Here is a 7,535-nt window from a genome sequence, read left to right as displayed (position 1 = left end):
TGCTTAATTATAGTATTGTTGTTTACTATACTATCTATATAGGTTATCCGGGGAAGAGCACTGACATAGCCATTTGTTAGACAAGATTTCAGCTGTGCTTTGAAGGGGACTTGAGAATGTTCTTGCCTCAAGGAGAAAGGAGTGGCATTCCAAATTCTGGAGATGTACACTGAGAAAAGCGAGTCACCTGCCAAGTTCTTAGATTTGGTGATATGAAGAATGAGTTTGTTTGTAGAGTGCAATGATCTGGTTAGAGTGTAAAGCTGAATGAGGTTGTCAAGGGATAGACATCTGCCTGGTTTATAGAAGAGGTTATGGATTGTGAGGAGTTTGGAGTGTGCGGGATGGTGGGGAAGTTCTAAACAGTGTAGTTCTTTGAGGGCTCTGCAATGGTGAGTCATGTAAGGGAGGGTAGCAGCAAATCTAGCAGCCTTATTGTAGTATTGGTCCAGTTTGTTGATCAGGATGGGTTGTATGTTGGTAAAGATGGATGCAGAGGAGGAGTGTGAGCAGAAGGAGGGAGGAGGCAGTATTTGTTCTTATGCTGTTGGTCAGGAAAGCTTTAGCTCTGTAAAGGAAGCCACACTTTTGATATTTTTGTTTTAATTATGTGTTGTATGTGGTAGTCAAAGTACAGCTCATCCACTCAGTACTGAAGGGGGAAATATTCTTAGCCTATTTTGTAACTAAGAAAAAAGGAATGGCAGCTGGTGACAGGATTTCTCTTCAAGAAAAAAATCTTCAATGGCCAGGCATAAGTCAGAATATATTCTCAGTGACAGGCAGTCAGAGAATAGGCTCAGGTCTGATCCTCCCTGATTGAAGTCCATTTTTAATTTGGCTCCCCAAGACCCTTCACTTGATGAGCATATCCAAAGATGACTGAGGTCTTAAGCTTAAACCTGTCTTCACCTTTGGATAAGTAAGAACAGGGAGGCAGATCCACAGCTTCTATCCTGGTGGTAGAGTCTTAGGTTCTTGTACCACCCATCCCATATTGTCTGCTGGATTCTATGATCAGCCAATCTCATCCCAGTGAGTAGTTTCTTACGTCATCCTGCCTTTCATAACGGGTACTTGGGTCTGCAAACTTTCCTCATTGGTAATCTCGCACCAGACATCAAACATCTAGTTTGATGTCCAGGTTCTGGGTTGTGAGACCTGGCAAGAGATGACTAAATAACCATCCTTCACCTAGGCCTGATCATCCATAAAGACTTTGGAGCTGGCTCAAGGATGAACAAAGAAAAAAGATCATGGATGCTCATTTCTTTAGGAAGGTTATCTCCCCCTTCATTTTATTAATGCCTTTCCACTGATATGTTGATATCAGCATAATAAAGAAGAAGAGTGTTCTTCTAGGTGACATCTGCTTTGAAATCTAAATAGTAGAATTACAACATCTGGTGGCTGGGAATCGTTGTGTATGCAGTGTTGACTGAGCATCCTTAGAAGATGTAGTTACAAGACGGAACTTGACTTTTTCCACAATTTGCTTGGATTGTGTCACTGTAATATTAGAGTTCACACAGGACAATACATTGTGGATGCTAAGAAGAGCACTCATAGCTAAGATCAAAGACTGAAACAATAATAATTTCATGAACTTTAACTGTACCCTGACTTAGGAATGGAATTCATTCCTGTCATTGTATTAGAAACCCAAAATACTTGGAGAAATTAAACTGTCCGAAAAGATTTTGCACTCAACACTCTGAAGGATATATGGGCCTCCTCAAAATTGATTACATGTATAAATCTCCAGTAATGGGGCTGCATACTGATCTGCTGACCTCATCATACCCACGTGTAGTGAAAGTTTTAAAACTTGAGGAGAAGAAGTCTTAGATGACATCTTTGCTTAGTTTAGCAGAAGCATTTTGGTATCAAGTAGGAATGGAAATCAAACCAGAAGTAGGCAAAAATCAGACAGCAACTGAATGTGCAAAGAACAAATGAAAGAATATATGGAAAAGGATCAGATGAGGAGGAAAGAAAACTGGAAAATCCATAAATATAGTGACAAGTACAAAGATCTCCTGGAACAACTTCATGTCGACCAAAATTTGAAGCAGGAATGGTTAAGGGGAGGTGAATTGATACCAAAAGAAGGAAGGCTAATAATGTCTGCCCACGAGAATGGACTACATACACTTTGGTTTACAAAGTCCATTGAAAAGGTAGGAGAAACAGACAAATACAAGTTCTATAAAACAGAACTGGAAACAATCACATATCTTATTTCTGGGGGTGATGTTCTCATTGCAGGGGCTTGTACACTGAAAGGCACAAGAATGTGGCAAGACTGTTGCACTGGGGATTGCACAAACACTGCAACATAGAAGTAGCTGAGAAGCACTGGAAACATTAACCACAAAGCATTAAAGAGAAAGATGAAGTTAATTTCACAAGGGATCACACATTGCCAAGAGTGATTACACTGTCTTACATACAGAGATAGATAGAGACACAAAATCATAAAATACCAGAATTTACAGGCAGAAAAAACGAGCATTGTGAAAGAAAGCTACCCAGAGAGCTCCAATAGTTGTAGGAGCAACATGTTTAATAAAAAAATAATTTACAATTGTACTTTACTCTACAAATGCATTTAACTTCGTATGAATTACAGGAGGCAATTCTGGGCACAATGTGGGTGCAGAGAAGAACATTTTTGGCTGTCATTAAAGACTGAAACAATACTAATTTCATGAACTCTAATCGTACCCTGAGAAAAATGGTGTCCATTTCCATCATGGTATTAGATACTCAAAATACTTGAAGAAATAAAATTGAGAGAACAGCCTCCATAACTCATTGATCACCCAACAAAGTTTTATAGAAAATTGAGAAAAAGGTGAAAGTAATAGAAGCACCACCGAGAGAGAGAGAGAGAGAGAGAGATAGGTACATTTTGGAGAAGTCTTTCTGAATACCCTGTTGAACATAAAGATGCTGAAAGGAGAGTAGAATTAAAAGAAACAACAATGACCTGTAATGTAGATGTTCTGACTAAAGGAATTAACATCCTTATGCAATGGTTTAGCCCTGAGTAAGAATTATACACACATCTCAATGGTTTAGCCCTGAGTAAGAATTATACACACATCTCAGACACTAACCTGGTTAATGACAATAAAATCATACTTCTCCTGTAGAGTAAACCTGCAAGCTCTCCTAAGAGTTATAATCAAATAAGTTGCTGATGCAAACAGAGTTCATAGTCATTTCGAAAAAAAATAAATTATGACAATAGGACAATAAAGAACTGTAAAACTGAAGAATCTTAAGTTTAGTGTGGAAAGCATATAACAATATTCCATATTCATGGATAATGGCATGCTTACAGATGTATAAAATACACCCTCCACTGATCAATTACTTTGGAGTGACTATGAAATAATGTCAAGCCACTTTGCAGCTAAGTTATGACGAAGGGCAAATTACAATACAAAAGTACGAATAAACCAACCAGGCAAGCAACCATGCTGGATCGTAAAGTAAAACCAAAGTATCCAAGAACCAATGACCAGGTAGCAGATGATTCTTAATTAACTTAATTGTAAAAATGATTAAAATGGTTGAGCACTTTCATCTAGCTAAAATGTAAACATCATCAGAACCACATAAAATAAAAAGTCATCAGCTAAACGCCATAAAAACCTTACAAACACACACCCTCTTATTTATATGTATAACAAGAAACCCGTAACAATGCAGTAAATGCCTGCCAAGCAAGCTACCTTCGCAGTATAGCAATAATACCTGTCCTTAACAATCCATTTTTTTTAATTTTGTTCCAAAGCATGCTGCTGTGTACATATTCAGCATAAACATATTGGTTACATCAGCCACATTTAAAAGGGTGGGAGGTTTGGTATAATGGTTAAGGTGTTTACCTTAGAGATGTAAAGTGCAGGGTTTGATTCTCACATGGTTTATTTGACTAGGCTTAAAATGGCTCACAAGGGCAGTTAGCATGGTGCTAATCAATGAACAAATTTTTACCTATGAACCTATAAGAAAACCTATAAGAAATACACCCTGGGGATCACTTCTATGGTTCTGCCCGACAGGGGCACAGGAAAATAACTTTCTTGGGTGGCATAAGCCAGGGAACCTTGTTGGCTAGGCTTACTTAGGCCCTTGGGCCAATAGCTTAGTACCTATCTATGAACCTAATGTCACCACTGCTAGAATAACCCTTGGTCTCTCTAATATTTTTTAATATTTGCCCGTTTTTTAAAAGTACACGTTGATTGTTTTTCAAAGCAACTTTTGAACTCATCCTCATTTTGCAAAATTGACCAGTTCTTAAGAATGATGTTCTTAATGTCCACAGAGTCTAAAGAAAAGTGTACAACAAAATTGTGGTTGTTGGAAAACTGATCACCACCAACACTTTCTCCATTTAAAGACCTATTTACTTCAGATGAATGGAGACCTTTATGAATAATCGAAATGTACCTATCGGATCTGCCTGACATATCTGTGCATAGAAATTATTTACTAACAGTTCAGGGTATCCATGATCCAAGAACATACCCTTTAGTATGTCAAACTGATTAGAACACTCATCATCTTTCTTTTGATGAAATGGATAGTTGCTTTTAAAATGTAACAAGGTGTTACAGCAGGTTGGTTTTTAATGAATAGATGTAGTAAGGAAACCATCAACTCTCTTTAATTTCCACATGCAGAAAGTGTATGAGATATTATTCAACATGAGATGTAACTCTTAAAAACTCTGTAGACATCTCTAGTTCTTCGGTGAGCTGACGTAGTTGGTCTCGAGTCCTGGTCCAAGCCAAAAAAATATCATCCATAAAATGAGAATAACATTTACAGAAGTAGTTAAGAAGCATTGGATACATGAACCACAACACTTTATAGAGAATGATGAATTCCATATCACACTGGAGCATCTGTTAACAGCAGTTCAGAAAACAGAAGCAAGAAAACCAGATACCGTAGTCAATGAAAAAAAGACAAAAGTAGCATTAATCATTGAAAATGCTATACCCAGTGATTATGTCTTACTTACAGAGAAACACAAGGTCATAAAATACCAGTATTTGCAAGTAGGTAAGAGAGCAATGTCAAAGAAAGATACCCAGACAGCTCATAGTAGGAGCAACAGGACTAATAAAAAATAATGTATAGTCATACTTTATGAACTGCGGAAGGAGGCAATTTTTGACACATTCCATGTTCTGAGAAGAGCTGTCTTGTCTAACATCAAATACTAATACTATTTTCATGACCTGTAATTATGCCCTGACTTTGGAATCGAGTCCATTCTTGTCATGGTATTAGAAATCCAAAACACATGGAGAAAGTAAACTGAGATTCCTCCAATTTGCTCTCACTGGGTATTTATTCTATTGCAGAATGCTTCTATCTAGGCTTTCCTCCCTGCCTTGAGTCTTCACCAATATGCTGCTAGTGATGGCTAAAGCTCTGTAAAAGAAGGATGTCCTGATGTTCCCATACCTTCAAAAATTGTTCATGGTAGTCTTGTCCATGGATTTCCTGGAGATAGTCCTATAGTGAGCATTTCTTTAGAAGCAGTCCCTGGGTTGACCATAAATCAGAATAAGCCCTCTCTGTTCTCATTTTGTAGGAGTTCCTTTACTGATGCTCTCTAGTCTCAGTTACTACAGAGATGGTTCAGAAGGTCATGGCTTTGGCTGACAGGGTGACTACACATTGCAAGTTACATAACTGGATATTGATGGACCTCTTTGGCTTGATGGCTGCCATCAACTTCATGGTGTTTTTGCACACCTGAGTATGTTGGTGTTGCTTTGTACCATGAAATGTTCATGGCTTCTGCATGTCCATGTTCTCTTAGACCTTCCTTTGGTCATCAGGCACGGGAATGATAGACCATTAGTACCAGCCTTCTAGGGGTTCATCCCTTTTGGCAACAAACAGAAGAAACCCATTGTGGGTTCTGCTAATGCATGCTTTGATGGCAGATTGTAAAGTTTACCTAGGCTCCTATGTGGTGCAGTACATATGCCCCCCCCAAAGAAAGAACTCCACATCCAACATTTGAGATGACAGCATTTTTACTAGCCATAAAGCCCCTGGAGAAGAAGCAGTTTCTAGGGCTTCTCCTAGTTTAATCAGTCAGCCCATTACATGATAGATAAGTAGATAAGGGGGTTGTACCCTCTCAGCAGGAAAGCAATGCTTGTCTGATAGTGAGACCTAGAGGGGGAAATCACCTTTTCAGTGATTTACATTCCTGGGGAAGTAAACATCCAAAAAGCATGGACTTTTTGTTCTTCAGAAGCTTTGGCATTTAGAGGCCATACCTGTTGAAGGTCTTCTGGAAGTGGGATATTCAGTAATCAGTCTTCTTTTCACTCAGGAGAACATAATATCCCCTCCCTTCTGCAAGGCTTATCACTGTAGTACAGAGGGGTTGTTCCATCAAATGCAAAAATTCTATTTTCATTCACAGCCAAGTTCTGAATGCAGCAACATGGTCAAAGAAAAGAAAAGGCTGAAAGATTTTATGAAGTGCGTCCTTGATCCTACCCTGTAGGAGGAGTTACTTTACAAAAGACCAAGTAATCCATTTCATTTCAGTTCTAGCACTCTGTCCAAAGTGAAAATAGTTCATAGTTTAGATTATACAGATCAAATACAGCCTTTTTCTTATTATCTTCCTCATTCATTGTGGAGGTGTCAAATGTAACAAACAAGAGAATGGATCTGCGTCTTTTCTTCCTTATTTTGTTGATTTTATTTCATGTACCTAAAAGTCAATGCTGTTGTGGTAAGGAGAGATTTTCCCCTCAATGTCCAGTCTTAATCTTTAGCAAATGAATCCTGTAGTTGTTTCAGTAGTTCCAGTCTTTCTTTTTTCTTTCTTTTCTTAAGCACCATTCACATGTTTTTGTTTTCATATAGTTTTCTTTTCCTTTTTTTTTTTTTTTTTTTTTTTTAATTTACAAGGGCAATTGGTCTTCACAGACATGTAGGTTTCATGACTGAGGTAAGTAGCCTTCAGCAAAGAAGTTGTAGAGAGTAACACTCATGCTGGATTCTGATTGGCTGTCAAGATTAATCTACATTTGTATGTTGTATAATTTAGGAATAATGTAAGGAATGGAAGTGTTTTACTTTTGATTTTGTATCGTTTTATTGCAAAAACACAATTATACAATAGCAGAGTATTATCTCATTTTCAGTAGTCTCACAAATATGTTGCAGTGGTGAGGATTGAGGCTCCTTGATTACTGGGCCAGTGTATGGATGTCACACAGTCCTCATAATGTCAAATACTTCTTTGACCCCAAATACCAAAAACTTTAATTTCATCTTTTCATTAATTTATTTAACTTTTATTAACTGGGTAGTTGAATTGGTCCAAGGACCCTTTTCAGACATGGCTGGGCCAGAGAGGCCAGATAATATAACTAATCATGCAACAGAATGTAGAGCTATTTAAATAAAAATTTGCATATGCATTGGCAGTAACATACTTACTTCTCATTTAGGATTGACTTTTCATTTAGGAA

The sequence above is a fragment of the Protopterus annectens genome, chromosome 1.part1 (genome assembly GCF_019279795.1).
Source record: "Protopterus annectens isolate FY-2018-M chromosome 1.part1, PAN1.0, whole genome shotgun sequence".
NCBI lineage: Eukaryota > Metazoa > Chordata > Ceratodontiformes > Protopteridae > Protopterus > Protopterus annectens.
This window is presented reverse-complemented; position numbering follows the sequence as displayed.